The following is a 17,669-nucleotide window of genomic DNA, read 5'->3' on the forward strand; positions in this document are numbered from 1 at the left end:
GTTCCAGACAGATAAAATTTTGAGAATGGAGTATTTTAAATTGACATTTGTTATTTAGTCTTACGTGATTGATCTTCTGATGCTCTGAATTTGCTGTATATAAATCTGAAAGTTGAAAAATAGCTCTAATTTGAACGTTATTTTTATACCAATAGTTATGAATATAATTTATTTGGTTATATTTTAATGTGAAAGAACTTATCAAAGTTAAAACTAAAATAGTAAGGTTCTGTAGTGTATATTTACAAATATAAAAATATTTAAAAATAAATTTGTAATATAAATTTACAGATATAAAATGTCTATGAATTGATTCTGCAGTCTAAATGAGAAGTAAACCTTTTGAAAAAATCATACCTAGTTATAATACTTTTTTTTTTTTAAACATATTTCGGGTTACATTAAGTCTCTAGAGTTTTGTAGGAGTTATTTTTTCGTTTGTGTCAATAAGTGAAATTAAAGTTTGTCGAGAATTGTTGGCTTTCAGAATATTAGAATATGTCATAAAATGACTAAGTGTCAAACTAAGACCCTATTGTATGGAGAGGCTTGGCCAAAAAAATTAATATAAACTGTATCCTAATTCAAAAATAAGTGAAATGAAAAGATAGTATTGATTTGAAAGATTGAGTATTTCTTATATTTATGTACAGTAGGCAATGTATAGTAGGTTATATATAGTAGGCAATATTTATAAAATTCTGGTTTAGTTATGTCTTGGCTTACTCATGAGTCTGAAAGGTTATAAGCAAACATGAGATATTTACTGATAGGATTTCCATACTTAAATATCAGCCAGCGAGAATAGGTTTGAGGCCTCAACCTTGTTTTTCTAAAGCCTTCTGATAAAGTTGTCCTCTCGCCATGGCTAAGCCTGGCTCTGATGCTACATCACCATCACATGGAAGGGGACTCAGCCCCCAGACTAAAATGACATATGCTGTGGCTTTTGTCCTAGCTCTTCTGCTTTTGTAGGATGACCTTGAGTGGCCTCCAAAACTTCTTGTTCTCCATTGTAAATAAGAGATAGTAATATGTATTCCTGCATAATTCACAGATTAAAGTCATTGTAGACGACGCCTGCATTTGAAGGCATTTGGGAGACTTGTCTGGTAAGGCATTATTCTTATGTCTTCCAGTCACCCAAAAAACTGGAACATTTGTATCTGCCAGCTACCCTTTTTTCAGCACATCCTGCCCTCACAGTATCTGCTGTATTTTTAGTAAAAGTTAAAAGGAAAAAGTTGACCGTAATCCTGTGTATTTCTTTCTGGTCTTTTTTCTGTGCATTTAAAATAAGATTAAAAGCAACAATGCATATATTCTTTTGTAAGTTCCTGTTTATGTATAACATAAATTTTTTTCTTGAATTCTTTTTAAACATTATTTTTGATGGATATATAAGATACTTATCCGAGAAGACATACTGTGTTTACTTAATTCTTGTTCTGTACTTGAAAGGTTAGATTGTTTCTAGTTTTTTTTTTTTTTTTTAATGCACAGAAAATTCCTTATGCAAAATTTTTGTAAACTTTTGTAACTCATTAAGGTCTGGAAAATCCCATGGACAGAGGGGCCTGGTGGGCTGCAGTCCATGGGGTCGCTAGGAGTTGGACACGACTGAGCGACTTCACTTTATTTTTTCACTTTCATGCATTGGAGAAAGAAATGGCAACCCACTCCAGTGTTCTTGCCTGGAGAATCCCAGGGACGGCGGAGCCTGGTGGGCTGCCTTCTATGGGGTCGCACAGAGTCGGACACGACTGAAGCAACTTAGCAGCAGCAGCAGCAGCAAGGTCTTTTTAAAATATTTTTTTCCCATTATGGTTTATCATAGGATACTGAATATAGTTCTCTGTGCTATATAGTAGGACCTTGTTGCTTACCCATTCTGTATATAATAGATTACATCTGCTGGCCACAACCTGCCAGTCCATCATTCCCCCAAGTTTCTCCCTCTTAATAACCACAAGTCTGTTCACTATGCCTGTGAATCTGTTTCTTTTTCATAAAAGTTCATTTTGTCATATTTTAGAGTCCACGTATAAGTGATGTCATATAGTATGTGTCTTTCTCTTTCTGACTGGTTTCACTTGGTATGATAGTCTTAGTTGCATCTGTGTTGCTGCAGATGGCACCATTTCATTCTTTTTGTGGCTGAGTAATATTCCATTGTGTATATGCACCACTTCTTCTTTATCCATTCACCTGTTGATGGGCATTTAGGTGGTTTCCCTGTCTTGGCTTTTGTGAATAGAGCTGCTATGAACATAGAGGTACATGTATCTTTTTGAATTATAGTTTTGTCTGGATATATGCCCAGGAGTGGGATTGCTAGATCTTATAGAAAATCTAATTTTAGTTTTCTGAGTAACTGTCATACTGTTTTCCATAGTGACTGTACCAACTTACATTCCCAGCAACTGTGTAGGAGTATTCCCTTTTCTCTGCCCCCACTCCAGCAGTTGTTATTTTTAGACTTTTTGATGATGGCCATTCTGACCAGTAGTACCTTACTGTAATTTTTTTTTTAAGATTTATTTATTTTTGGCTGCACCAGATCTTCATTGCTGTACTTGGGCTTTCTCTACTTTTCCCGCAGCATGTGGGATCTTCCTGGACCAGGGATCGAATCCCTCTGCATTGGCAGGTGGATTCTTAACCACTAGACCACCAGGGAAGCCCACCCATTGTAGTTTGGATGTGCATTTCTGTAATAGTGATGTTGAACATTGTTTCATATACTTATTGGCCGGATTATTTCTAGTTTTGATATAAAAGACATGTACTATAGGAACATCTTACTCTGCAAAATTTGATCTGATTTTGGCTGCTTTCTAAATATTTATTCTTAGCAGTGGAATTACTGAAGCAGGGGGTATAATCATTTTCATGTTGATAATTACTGATAAATTATTTTCTGCAAGACTTTAAATGTAGTTTCAGTTATTCCCCTGGATTAGGCATTTTCTTTCTTTTCCTACTTTAAACACTCTTCATTTTTCAAGGCCTATTTTTTCCTAGAACCCTTCCTAGACTCCTAGAACAGCACTCTTGAAGAAGATCTATTTTCCAAAGTGTCTGGAGACTCCTTAGACCCAATTTTATTATTTTGAAAATTCATTCTGTTATTTTGAGATAATAGCAATTATAGTTGTATTAGTTTCCAGGGCTCCTGCAACAATACACCACAATTTTAGTGGTTTAAAACAGCATAAGTTTGTTCTCTTACAGTTCTTGATGGTAGAAGTCAAAAACCAGTTTCACTATGACTCAGTGAGTCCAAATCCACTCTGGAGGCTGTAGGGGAGAATCCATTTCTCGTTTCTTCAAGCTTCTGGTGGCTACCAGCATTCCTTGATTTGTGGCCACATCCCTCAGTCTGTCTCCATGGCCACATTACCTCTTTTTCTTTGTGTGTGACATTGGCTTCACTCTTCGTCTTATAAGGATGCTTGTGATGGCACGTGGAGTCCACCCGGGTAATCCAAGACACCCTCCCTGTCTCGGTGTCCTCCATCACAGCTGCGAAGATCCTACTGTATAAGGGAACACTCACAGGTTCTGGGTGGTAGGACCTGATGTTTTGGTAGCCAGAATGAAGGCCCCTACAATGATTCATCGCTAAATGAGTAGGGCAATTTGAATGATGATTTGGATTTTTAAAAATTTTTATATATTTAAAACAAAATAACTGATACTATTAGGAAATGATATAGTTGAATATGAAGTATGACTATGAATATAAAGTTGTAAAGAGCTCCAAGTAGTATCATCTCTTACTAGTATTATGTGACCTACTATTAAATGTAGTTTATATGTATTTATGGAGATTTAGCAAAAGAAGGGGCTTCCCTGGTGGCTAAGTGGTAAAGAATCTGCCTGCAATGTAGGAGACTTGGGTTTGATCCCTGGGCTGGTAAGATTCCGCTGGAGGGAGGGTATGGTAACCCACTCTAGTACTCTTGCCTAGAGAATCCTCTGGACAGGGGAGCCTGGCAGGCAGTATATAGGGTCGCACAGAGTCGAACTCGACTAAAGCGACTAAGCAGCAGCAGCAAAAGAAGACTTGATATTTATAATTGGTGTTTAAAAACTTTTCAATAGAAATGTGAAATTTCCTAATTCAAATTCATAAAAAATTCCTGAAAAAATTTATTATAGTCACTGTCAAGCAAGGTACTAAAACTTTTCTTTTTGACCTGGAATGTTTTTACTAGAATTAAATTGGGCATTTTTCTCCCTCTAAGATACCTGTGACATTAACTGAGTTTCCCTGTTCACCCACACGTAGTTATCATTTCAGGTATCCATTTCTTTACATTTTTTTTTTTTAAATTGAGATGTCACTGACAAAGTATATATTTGTGACAGTCCATGCCAGGTTCAGAGCTTGCTATTCCAATTGCTACTGTACCATTCCAGAAAACAACAGGTTGTTACTTAGACTCCCAGTATGAGAGAGGAACTCAGGGAAAGTGGGAGGAATAGGCAAGGGTTAGAAATAACCTGCAGTTCTAATCTTCAGAACCTTTGCATAAACAAGATTGGAATAAAAACAGTATTGTTGTTTTTCTTAAATTTGGAAACCTGTAACTTATCCAATCATAACATTCCGTGCTGAGTGCATGCACACTTTTAAAAGACACCACACTGAAATGCACTAGGTCCCCACATCTGCTTCAGTGCTGCCTTTGTATGTAACTTAAACTTCAGACGTCAATGGGCTGGACACTGTATTTTTATATCGCATCCAGTGAAATGAAAAGATAAAATAGCCTGCAGAATGTAGTCGGCATAGCACTAGTAAGTTTTAAGAACATTTTATGTGTTTTTTTTTTAAATTGTATTTTATTTTTAAACTTTACAAAATTGTATTAGTTTTGCCAAATATCAAAATGAATCCGCCACAGGTATACATGTGTTCGTGGGTCCTGTATTTTTAATGCAAAATCATAAAGGTACAATTTAAGTTTTCCTGTGTGTATAGAAACATTTAGAAATTTTCACCACTTAGGATTAGCGTTCTACTGTCGAATACAGTGAAAGTTTATTAAAAACAAGGGGGCAGAGTTCTGAGAAAAAGAAAAATTAGCCAAAAATGCGATTTAAAATTAACGGAACATTCTATGTCTCATTGTTTTGTTCAAGAATGCAAATGTCCATATTCTCTGAGGCAGTATTTGGAGCAACAAAAAAGCTGTCTGAATTATTTGCTTAACAAAGAATATTGGTAAGTTGTTTGCCTGCTTCCTGGGGGCATAGAAACAATTTTGCTTTTCGTTATGGCAAATCTTGAAACTGAAATAACATAGAAAATAAAGTATGCTTTTAGGCGTATTCAAAATACACCCTTGGTCCATATCTCTTTGGAATGTAAAAGACAATTTACCATAAAACAAAACAACACAATCCTAGAACAGTAAAAATAGCTCCTAAAAGTACTCCTCAGGAGTGTCAGACCTGCTACAAGCCTGTGCTGTGCGCATCCATGTGGAAGGTAGAATGAGATCTTGTCACGGTAAAGGGCTGAGAGGCCTGGACCTCTGGGCACGTCCCGTTTAGGCATATTTTGCTATCAGTGTCTTTGTGTTGTGGGTGGGGGGCCTCAGTTCATTATAGGTTGAAACTTTAAATGTATTGTCTTCTGTCTAGGCACTTTGGGCATAGGAAAGATCCAGTGTTTTTCAGACTGAGTAATGTGATGCATAAGTAGAGTTATGACATCAATTTAATGTCTCAATTAGCAATTAAATACATTGAGATGCAATACAATAGGAAATATCAGAGTGCCTCACTGATAATGTAAGAGTAAGCTTTGTTTTGCATATTTGCTTATATTCTGCAATGTAACATACACATATTCTAATCAACTCTTCTGAGATCTCTCCTCAGTTTGGAAGTACTCTAATATATGACTAGGTCTTTGTGTTCAGACTATGGGAAGGGTGGAGACACCGGTATGACAGTCAATTACTGTTGGTAGATTGATGAGATAGGAACAGATGCAGAATGACCTTAAGTGATAAATTATACTTATGTTGGGTGAGAGATTTTTCTCTGTGTTCTTTGACCAGCTATTCACTCTCCTGAAATTGTGGATTTAGTCAGCTCAAAAGGTTGTTCCTAATCTATGAAATAGAAAGTAAAACAGCAATGAAATACCAATTTACACCCATCAGATTGGCAAAATAAATCTGATATCCCCAACTTTGGCTTGAATGTGGCAATAGAGTAATTATTTTCCATCACTTTGGAAGGCAATTTGACCCATCCTGGTGAATTTGAAGGTGTGTGTCCTCTGACCCAGTACTTCTTTGGCTGTGTGTCTGCTGCAGAGGAAGGAACTCTCTCACATATGCAGAGAACACTTGTACCAGGGCGTTTATTACACCATTCATATATATGTCTGCATATCCATATTTCTATCTAAATAGGTATATGACTCTGTAGATACAGAGATCTGATCACTTCTATATTGTTTCATTTCAACAGTGGAATAATTTATGAGGGTAAAGCAAGATACTTTGATTTTGTTTTTCTTATTCTTAGTTCTCTTTCTGCAAACTGTGTGTGTATGTATGTAAAGGAAACAACTTGACTATCCGTTTACTGAGGAAGAAATAACAAACTGAGGTTATCTATGCTATAAATATGGCAAAGCAGAGTTGGAATGAATGGGTTAGACCTACCTGGACCAAGAGTGAAGTCGCTCAGTCGTGTCTGACTCTTTGCGACCCCATGGGCTGTAGCCTACCAGGCTCCTCTGTCCATGGGATTTTCCAGGCAATAGTCCTGGAGTGGGTTGCCATTTCCTTCTCCAGGGGATCTTCCCAACCCAGGAATCGAACCCAGGTCTCCCATATTGTAGGCAGATGCTCTACCATCTGAGCCACCAGGGAAGTCTCTCTACCTGGACCAATGGAACACATCAGAAATAACAGGGAAGACAGAAAAGAAAATGCAGAGAATTCACATATTTTAATGCTACTTCTGTAAAACTTTGATATATAAAATAAAACATAGTATCTATTATGCATATACATTCATATTTATTTAAAACCTGAGTGGAAAATAGAATTCTGAGCTTTGATCAACTTGGTAGAGGGAGAGAGTGAGAAGGGATGGTGATAATGCTTAGTCATGCTTGGTGATATTTTAGCTTTTATCTGTACCATTTGTGGCCAAAAAGATAAAGGTTCTGAAGAACAAGAGTGTGAAATGAGACTGTCATGCAGAGTGAGTAAGTCAGAAAGAGAAAAGCAGAAATAGTATTGAGTTGGCGGAAAAGTTTGTTGTGGGTTTTCCATAAGGTGTTATGGATGAAGTTCATCTGAATGAACTTTTTGGAAACCCAGTGTATATCATTTATATGTGGAATCTAGAGAAATTATATAGATGAGCTTGTTGGCAAAGCAGAAATAGAGACACAGACATAGAGAACAAATGTATGGATACCAAGGGGAAAGGGAGGATGGGATGTGAATTGGGAGATGGGATCTGACATATATACACACTACTATGTATAAAATAGGGCTTCCTGGGTAGCTCAGCTGGTAAAGAATCTGCCTCCAATGCAGGAGACCCTGGTTCAATTCCTGGGTCAAAAATTTCCCTTGGAGAAGGGATAGGCTACCCATTGCAGTATTCTTGGGCTCCCCTGCTGGCTCAGATGGTAAAGGATCTGCCTGCCATGCGGAAGACTTGGGTTTGATCCCTGGATTGGAAAGATCCCCTGGAGGAGGGCATGGCAACCCACTCCAGTATTCTTACCTGGAAAATCCCCATGAACCGAGGAACCTGGTGGGCTCTAGTCAATAAGAGTCGGACAGTACTGAGCAGCTAAGCACAGCACATGTATAAAATACTTCCCAGGTGGCGCTAGTGTTCAAGAATCTGCCTGCCAGTGCTGAAGACCCAGGAGACACAGATTGAATCCCTGGTTGGGAAGAGTCCCTGGAGAACCAAATGCCAACCCTCTCCAGTATGCTTGCTTGGGAATTCCCATGGACAGAGGAGCCTGGCAGGCTACAGACTATGAGGTTGCAGAGTCGACACGACTAAGTGCGTGTGTGCATGTGTTTGCGCACGCGCATGTGCGCGCGCGCGCGCACACACACACACACACACACACACACACACACAATAACTAATGAGAACCAGTTGTATAGCACAGGGAACTCATTACTCTGTGGTGAACTAAATGGAAGGAAATTCAAAAAGAGGGGATATATGTATATGCATAGCAGATATACTTTGTTCTATGATTGACGCTAACACAATATTGTAAAGCAAATATACTCCAATAAAAATTAACAAAAAACTCTGAAATATTAGTATTTGCTACTGTGGCTTGTAAGTACATGGATATATTGTTCCCTGATTTCTCTTTGTCCAAATTGCTAAACTACTTAAAATGTAGTCTATCCTATCTTTAAAAACTAGAATTTTTTAAATCTTCGAGTTGTAGATTAATAAATTTGAGTTTCCATAACTCTTTAAATACATTCACTTAATAATAATATTTTAAAGAAAAGGCAAACTTTATATCTCAACAGTCTCATTTGCTGATCTCTGCTATATTTGGCTTCATTTCATTGCAGGAATGTAAAGAAAGTAATGTGAAATGTTTTGATACTGTTCTTGCTTATTCATTCTCTGCGTTCTCAGTGTACATTCACTGGAACAGAAGCTCATGAAGGATGGGATTTTGGTTTCTGGCTTACCAGCATCTAGAGGGGTTGATGCCTGGAGCTAGTAGGGTTTAGTACTTTTTGTTCAATGAATGGACTAAAGAATAATAATGAATCTCCAGCTGTGAATACTTTCTCCTAGTCTGTTAGTATGCATATAGCACAGCCAGTGCATATTACATTCCAGATGAAATTACTGTGAAAGACATTAGGAGATACTTTTATATTCATCCATTCCTTACTTTCCTCTGAGGGCTTACTGTCAGGACAAAATTTCTTTTGTTGGACAAGCTTGCTCTAAAAGATAACCCAGTTCACTCCCACCCTTACCTTTGTTTTTATGCCTTATTTTCTGATTAATTCAGAGTTAAACCTATTGTCTTTTGGGTACTGTAGAATGAATTTATGCATGCCTATATCTTCTACAGTGTCTAATGGTTTCCAGTTTTTGTTTGATTTTTTCTATTTGCTGTTCTACTATCATATTTCATATTGTCTTAACACTGTAAACTGTCTCAAAATTTTTTTGGAAAAAATGTTATTTCCATAAAAATCACATTACTTTAAAGTTGTATATTACCTACTTTTTTTGAAAATGCATCGTTTAAAATGTACCTGAGGTCTAATATTTTTACCAGAAATTGGTTATAAACTTTATAAAGTCAATGCTTACTTAATGTAATTGGCTGAGTTGTACCCCCCCCCCCCAATTCATATGTTCACATACCTTAGAATGTGACTGTGTTTGGAGATAGAGTTTTTAAAGGGGAGTAATTAAGTTAAAATGAGGTCACTGGGGCAAGCCTTAATCCAATGTGACTGATTTCCTTATAAGAAGAGATTAGGACACAAACAATACGGAATGAAGACTGTAAAGATACAGAGAGAAGACAGCTACATGGAAGCTGCAGAAGTTGATTAGAAGAAATCAACTGTGTCAACAATTTCATCTTGGATTCTAGCCTCTAGAATTGTGAGAAAATAACTTTCTGTTGTTTAAGCTACCTAGTGTGTGGTATTTGCTATGCAGAAAACTAGAAAACTAATATACTTAGTAAAATGAATGGATATATACACATTTATCTTTTATTTTGTTTACCAAATTTTAATAGCCAATAACCTACCATTTACATCTTATGAAAATACAGAATCTGTGAAAGTGAAAGTCACTCAGTTGTGTCTGACTCTTTGTGACCCCATGGACTATACAGTCCATGGAATTCTCCAGGCCAGAATACTGGAGTGGGTAGCCTTTTCCTTCTCCAGGGCATCTTCCCTACTCAGGGATCTAACCCAGGTCTTCTGCATTGCAGGCAGATTCTTTACCAGCTGAGCCACAAGGGAAGCCTGATTATACTGGAGTGGGTAGCTTATCCCTTCTCCAGTGGATCTTCCTTACCTAGGAATTGAACTGGGGTCTCCTGCATTACAGGCTTATTCTTGATCACCTGAGCTATCAGGGAAGCCCAAATAAGAAAATAAGAATAAGGAAATAGAAAGTAGAAATAGAAAGATGTCAAATATGTGATCTGTACAGTCTTACTTTGTTTATATAGTTTTTTAGTCTTTAAATACAGTGTCATTTGGATGGACCTAGAGATTATCATACTAAGTGAAGTACCTCTGAGAAAGACAAATACTATATGATATCAATTACATGTGGAATCTAAAATATGACAAAAATGAACTTATTTGCAAAACAGAGACAGACTCACAGACATAGAAAACAAATTTATTGTTACCAGAGGGGAAAGGGAGGGGGACAGGGATAAATAAGGAGTTTGGGATTAGCAGATACAAACTACTATATATAAAGCAGATAAACAACAAGGCCCTACTATATAACATGGGAAATTGTATTCAGTAGCCTATAATTGGAGAAGGCAATGGCACCCCACTCCAGTACTCTTGCCTGGGAAATCCCGTGAACGGAGGAGCCTGGTAGGCTACAGTCCATGGGATCACAAAGAGTAGGACTCAACTGAGCGACTTCACTTTCACTTTTCACTTTCATGCATTGGAGAAGGAAATGGCAACCCACTCCAGTGTTCTTGCCTGGAGAATCCCAGGGACGGGGGAGCCTGGTGGGCTTCCATCTATGGGGTTGCACAGAGTTGGACACGACTGAAGCGACTTAGCAGCAGCAGCAGCCTATAATTAGCTATAGTGGAAAAGAAAAAAAACATAAATACAGTGTCATACATCATCTCCTTAGGTAGCATTCTGACATTCCAGTACATGGCAGCATTTCGGTATACATTTGGCCATATATCCTACTCATGTACAGTTCTTTAATAATTAGTGCCTATGATAGGGACTTTGAAGTACTTTTCACACACTTTGCCACCTCAATTAGACTTAATTTACATCTAATATTTGAAAAAGTGATAAACAATGTGTATTATTAGTATGGTAGCAAATGAGAATACAGAACATTCAGTTCAGTTCAGTTTAGTCGCTCAGTCATGTCTGACTCTTCGAGACCTGGTGAATCACAGCATGCCAGGCCTCCCTGTCCATCACAAACTCCCCGAGTTCACTCAGACTCAAGTCCATCGAGTCCGTGATGCCATCCAGCCATCTCATCCTCTGTCGTCCCCTTCTCCTCCTGCCCCCAATCCCTTCCAGCATCAGAGTCTTTTCCAATGAGTCAGCTCTTCGCATGAGGTGGCCAAAGTACTGGAGTTTCAGCTTCAGCATCATTCCCTCCAAAGAAATCCCAGGGCTTATCTCCTTCAGAATGGACTGGTTGGATCTCCTTGCAGTCCAAGGGACTCTCAAGAGTCTTCTCCAACACCACACTTCAAAAGCATCAATTCTTTGGTGCTCAGCCTTCTTCACAGTCCAACTCTCACATCCATACATGACCACAGGAAAAACCATAGCCTTGACTAGACGGACCTTTGTTGGCAAAGTAATGTCTCTGCTTTTGAATATGCTATCTAGGTTGGTCATAACTTTCCTTCCAAGGAGTAAGCGTCTTTTAATTTCATAGCTGCAGTCACCATCTGCAGTGATTTTGGAGCCCCAAAAAATAAAGTCTGACACTGTTTCCACTGTTTCCCCATCTATTTCCCATGAAGTGATGGGACGGGATGCCATGATCTTCGTTTTCTGAATGTTGAGCTTTAAGCCAACTTTTTCACTCTCCTCTTTCACTTTCATCAAGAGGCTTTTGAGTTCCTCTTCACTTTCTGCCATAAGGGTGGTGTCATCTGCATATCTGAGGTTATTGATATTTCTGCCAGCAATCTTGATTCCAGCTTGTGCTTCTTCCAGCCCAGCGTTTCTCATGATGTACTCTGCATAGAAGTTAAATAAGCAGGGTGACAATATACAGCCTTGACGAACTCCTTTTCCTATTTGGAACCAGTCTGTTGTTCCATGTCCAGTTCTAACTGTTGCTTCCTGACTTGCATACAGATTTCTCAAGAGGCAGATCAGGTGGTCTGGTATTCCTGTTTCTTACATTAGCTCAAATTGCTCATTCATAGCTTCAGTTATTTGGTAAATATTTTTCTACAGTGGTTTTACAGTAACTACCTCTCCTGGTTTCAATTCATCTACACCAAGTGATTTGTGAATTGCTAATAAGAAAAATCAATGATTATAAAACTTTCATCAGTGGTGAAACATTCTTTTGCTTCTAAAATGAAAAAATAGTCATTAATATTGTAGAATATTATTTTCTCTGGTAGCAAGCAGGGAAGTAAGTTTTCTGAGGTTTCAAGATGATGAACCCTAAAATATGAAAAAGGTTGTATTTGAACCTACTTGCTTTTTAACATTAGTTTTCTTTTATTCTTCAACTTGGCAAATATCAAGAAAAGCAGGCTTGACTTATCTCTCATTTCACTATTTGTTTTTCTTCATCGTCCATCACAATTTCATGTGTACACTTCAAACACACCAGAAAAAAAAAAAAATGAAATAGTCTACCCCAAACACTATAAGAAAATAAAAATATATGAAATAGTCTACCCTAAATTTTCAGTCCTCTCTTTGAGTGACTTTGAGCTGTAAAGGCCTGGGAATCCTTAAATAATCTCTATTTTTAGCAGGCGCCATGAAAATTGTTTTGTAAATTATTTTAAACTATCTCATATAACTCGTGAAACTGTTAGTGAATTCATTTATAAAATCTTTTAAAGATGGTACATTTTTCCTTTAAGATGGTCATGTTTGTTAGTGTTGTTAATTTCTTAACTATTGGCATGAATGAATTTAAATGAATTTTCTCACTTTTATTAATTCAATACCAAATTATGTCTCATTTTTTATTGGACTGCTTGAAATTTTCTGGTTTTCATCATACTTAGAATATGTAGATTTTACTACCTTAGTATTGCTTCTGCAGTGAAGGTAACTAATTTCTAATGCAGAACAGTTGACAGTTTAAAGTATAGACCTCTTAAGATCAGTTTATAGTCTAAAAACAACTATATTGTTTATGCAGGTTAATCAGTGAAAATTAATCTATATTTTCTGTCAACTTGGATTTTGTTCAAGTCAGACTGCTTTTGACTAGTCAGATCATCCGTTCCCATAGCCTTCCTTCAGTTTTCCTCCTTTGAGTAACCCACATTCCATTTGCACCCAAAAGATAGTTGGTGTGATCATGTTGCCGTGTCCTGCCCTCCTGTGTGTTCCTCAGAGCTGTGGTGCTAAGGGCTCCCTGCGTAGAATGCCTACCTACCTCTGGCCGCACCAGCGTACCTAATGGTAAATGTGTCCTAGCTAGTCATGTGGAAGGCAGGGTGGTATATCTCTCTGATTTTCTTTGCATTTCCTTTTCTGTCTTAATGTAAAATTTAGTTTTACATTAAGTTTTAACATTTACGAAGGAAGCAATTTAAATGGAATTCATTTTTTAAAAAACTGTTCATTCTGTTTTTAATAGAGATTTATTTCCCTTTGGGAGGGTATAAAGCTACACAGGAAGACTGAGTGGATAATAAAATTAACAAAGTAATATTGGTGATTAAAAAAAAAAGTATTTCACAGCTAAGGTTGGTTCTTGTGAAGGAAACTCTTAGTTTCTATTCAGCCAAGATTTTTCTCTTCTGAATAGTGTTTGGATGAAATTCACATTATCTCCAGTGACTCTACTTTTTCCTGGCTGCTAAAGCTGAGTAACTCTTCGGATTATTTTCTTTCTGTAGGTATTTTGATAAATCAATCGGTTTGAGTTGTCTGGTTGATTTGGGAACTCAAATGAGTAAAACCTTTGAAAATGTCTCCAAAGACCAAATAAAATCAAAACCTTTTTTTCCCCTTTATATTTGTTATTTTTGTTATGTCGAAAACCTAGTTCAAATACCAGTGCATTTCAGACTAGACATTTGAGTTTTATATGGGTAAAAAAAAAAAAAAAAATCACATAAAATATTCATACTTGAGGGGCAATAGCCAAAGGCAAAAATGTTTCATGACTCACTATTAGTCTTCCTGACTGTTCATCCAAGAAAGACATATCCTTTCCTCTTACATCTCTCTGGCCTGATTTCTTAATGCGAATTAAACTCTTGATGACAATCATGTATCTTTTATTTTTACTTTTTAGGGGATAGTTCACATTTTGTCTCTTTAATAAGAAGAAGGTCTTCTGTATTGTAATTTAGTTAATTTCTGGATTTTATAGAGCAGCTTTTTTGGATTATAATCTCTGCCAGGATTATTCCTCTCCATATCCAGGTAGGTAGAACATTTTACCAGCTGTCACCTTTGAGTTCCAACTGGTATAATGTTTATGCCACAGCCTTGAGCTTCGGATCAGTAACTCTGAGAAGTGTAATAGAATCTGACATGCAGGGAGGTTTTTAGAATGAGCATGCCTGTGCCCTATTCTGGACATACTGCTTTAGAATTTTGAAGGTGGTAACTGGGCATGTGCAATTTGCAAAACCTCTCAGTATATTGTGATGCACTCGCATGGTCAAGAGACATTGACTACACTATAAACCCTGAAGATGTGTCATTGGTAATATTCTTCATTTAACTGAGAGGAAGGCGTCTTTTGTTGTTTGTGACCCAGAATGGCATTGCCTATGACTGGTGAAAGGAAACTAAGCTATATTAACAGGAAACAAAATTCATTCGGCATGAATTCACCTATGCAGGAAATAAAGTGATGTGGTTGGAGCATTTAGGATTCAATGCTTAAGCCATAAAGTAATTGCCTATCCTTATGCTCAGCCTCTATCTCAAACGCCCCTCTTCTCCATTCTCTCTTTACCTAACTCTCTACTAAGACATGCTTCAGGCAGTGCCATCTTGTTTTACTGATACCCTTACCAGAACCTCTAGGTAGAATGAGAGGCCACCCTATAGCTCTCTACAGTCTTTAGCACGTGACTAGCATCTGTGTGTCATACTGTACAGAAATGTTATTTCTTATGACTTGTGTGTGTCCCCTCATTAGCCTGTGAATTCATCCAGGGAAGGGACAGTGCCTTACATAATAGCTGGGGAAATCTTTGTTTCTCCAATGCTGAAGTGTCACAGGTGGTCTTAAGTGTTTGCTGAGTGACATTACTTTTTCTATATAGTAGTAGGATTAATGAGAATGCACATGTCTGGGATCTTTACAAGTTAAAAAGCCTTCAGGGAGGGTCCATGCTAAATAAATATGGAAAGTTTCACCTGCTCACCTTAAATAAGAGACAAGATACTTTTCATGAGAATTGGTCTTTCTAGACTGAACCAGAATTTTGATACTGTATTAGAATTTCAGAATTTTGTAAGAGTAAATTTGACATACTAGTTCGTGTCTGATATTTTATATACTACATTTGAATTGGATTTTTCAATTAGTGTTGATTTATTCAACAAGCATTTCAATGTCCTTAAAATACTATTACCATGTTTTCTGTTATATCATGTTTTCTCTGTTATCTTACTGCTCTTAGCTCTTTGAATCTTTCTTGTTTCTCATCCTAAACCTCTAAATGTTAGCGCTCCTCAAGGTTTTCTTTATATCACCTTCTTTTCTTTTTTTGTACTGTTATCTGTAATGATATCACTCTTTCTCAAGGCTCTCCATGCCATCTGTATGTTAATGATACCCAGATTTTATCTTCGGTTTCAATTCTCTTATTATAGGTAGTAATTTATTTCAAAAACTTAGTCATAGTAAAGGGTAGGCTGATGGATATCTGTAGATGAAGACAGGACTTTTCATCAGATCCAGTGGTGTCTCATTAATGTTTTCATGTCAGATATCTTCTATTTAAATGAATTATGAAAAACCCATAATCTTGATTAATTCTTCTTTTATAGTTCTTAGGTGTTCCTCATGAACTTATTTTTATTGAGGTGATGATGATTTGTAACATTGTATGTTTTATGTGTACAACAGTATAATTTGACATCTGTATACTCTACAGTGGGCTCATCAGCAAAAGTCTAGTTTCTGTCACTATTCTGTTAACCCCCTTTATCCATTTCACCCTTCTTCAGCCCTTTCTTTCTTTCCCACTCTTGTAAGCACCAATCTGTTCTCTGTGTCTATGAATTTGTTTTATTTTGTTTATTGTTATTTTTAATAATAATAAAATATTCTGGTTCTTAAATGGGAATACCACCTTACCTGCCTCCTGAGAAATCTGTATGTAGGTCAAGAAGTAACAAGTTAGGGAAAAAAAAGAAGCAACAAGTTAGAACTGGACATGGAACAACAGACTGGTTCAAAATTTGGGAAAGAAAGTGAAAGTGAAGTCGCTTAGTTGTGTCCGACTCTTTGCGACCCCATGGACTGTAGCCCGCCAGGCTGCTCTGTCCATTGGATTCTCCAGGCAAGAATACTGGAGTGGGGTGCCATTGCCTTCTCCAGGGGATCTTCGCAACCCAGGGATTGAACCCAGGACTCCCACATTGCAGGCAGATGCTATAACCTCTGAGCCACCAGGGAAAATTTGGGAAGGAGTACATAAAGGCTGTATATTGTCACCCTGCTTATTTAACATATCATGCTTTGAAATGCTGGGCTGGATGAAGCACAAGCTGGAATCAAGATTGCCGGGAGAAATATTAATAACCTCAGATACGCAGATGACACCACACTTATGACAGAAAGCAAAGAAGAACTAAAGAGCCTCTTGATGAAGATGAAAGAGGAGAGTGAAAAAACTGGCTTAAAACTCAACATTCAAAATACGAAGATCATGGCTTCCAGTCCCATCACTTCATGGGCAAATAGATGGGGAAACAATGAAACAGTGACAGACTTTATTTTCTCAGGCTCCAAAATCACTGCAGATGGTGACTGCAGCCATGAAATTAAAAGACTAGCTCCTTGGAATAAAAGTTATGACCAACCTAGATGCTATATTAAAAAGCAGAGACATTACTTTGCCAGCGAAGGTCTGTATAGTCAAAGCTATGATTTTTCCAGTAGTCATGTATGGATATGAGAGTTGGACCATAAAGAAGGCTGAGTGCTGATGAACTGTGGTGTTGGAGAAGACTCTTGAGAGTCCCTTGGACTGCAGGAGATCAAAGCAGTCAATACTAAAAGATATCAGTCTTGAATATTCATTGGAAGGACTGATGTTGAAGCTGAAACCCCAATATTTTGGCCACCTGATGCAAAGAACTGACTCATTAGAAAAGACCTTGATGTTGGGAAAGATTGAGGGCAGAAGGAGAAGGGAACGACAGAGGATGAGATGGCTGGATGGCATCACGGACTCGATGGACATGGGTTTGAGCAAATTCCAGTAGCTGGTGATGGACAGGGAGGCTTGGTGTGCTGGAGTCAATGGGGTCACAAAGAGTCAGACATGGCTGATCGACTGAACTGATATTTTAATTCCACATATAGGTGCATTCATATGGTATGTCTCTTATTTTACTTATGACATACTCAAGGTCCATTCATGTTATGACAGATGGCAAGATGTCATCTATTTTTGGCTGAGTCGTATTCCATTGTTTGTGTGTGTGTGTGTCTTTATATCACATCTACTTTATCCACTT

General features: G+C 37.5%; 1 protein-coding gene across 50 annotated transcripts in view; it reads left to right on the forward strand.

Moving 5' to 3' along the window:
• Positions 1–17,669, forward strand: part of BMPR1B (bone morphogenetic protein receptor type 1B) — a 531,330-nt gene that overhangs the window by 222,884 nt on the left and 290,777 nt on the right. For 3 of the 50 annotated variants that reach the window (XM_055587716.1, XM_055587711.1, XM_055587713.1), the window contains exon 3: positions 5,152–5,233. The exons of the other annotated variants lie outside the window; for them this stretch is intronic. The gene's annotated coding sequence lies outside the window, so the exon portion shown is untranslated. The remainder of the gene's footprint in view (positions 1–5,151; positions 5,234–17,669) is intronic. 50 annotated transcript variants of the gene reach the window in all.

Source organism: Bubalus kerabau, chromosome 7 (assembly GCF_029407905.1).
Source record: "Bubalus kerabau isolate K-KA32 ecotype Philippines breed swamp buffalo chromosome 7, PCC_UOA_SB_1v2, whole genome shotgun sequence".
Classification (NCBI taxonomy): domain Eukaryota; kingdom Metazoa; phylum Chordata; class Mammalia; order Artiodactyla; family Bovidae; genus Bubalus; species Bubalus kerabau.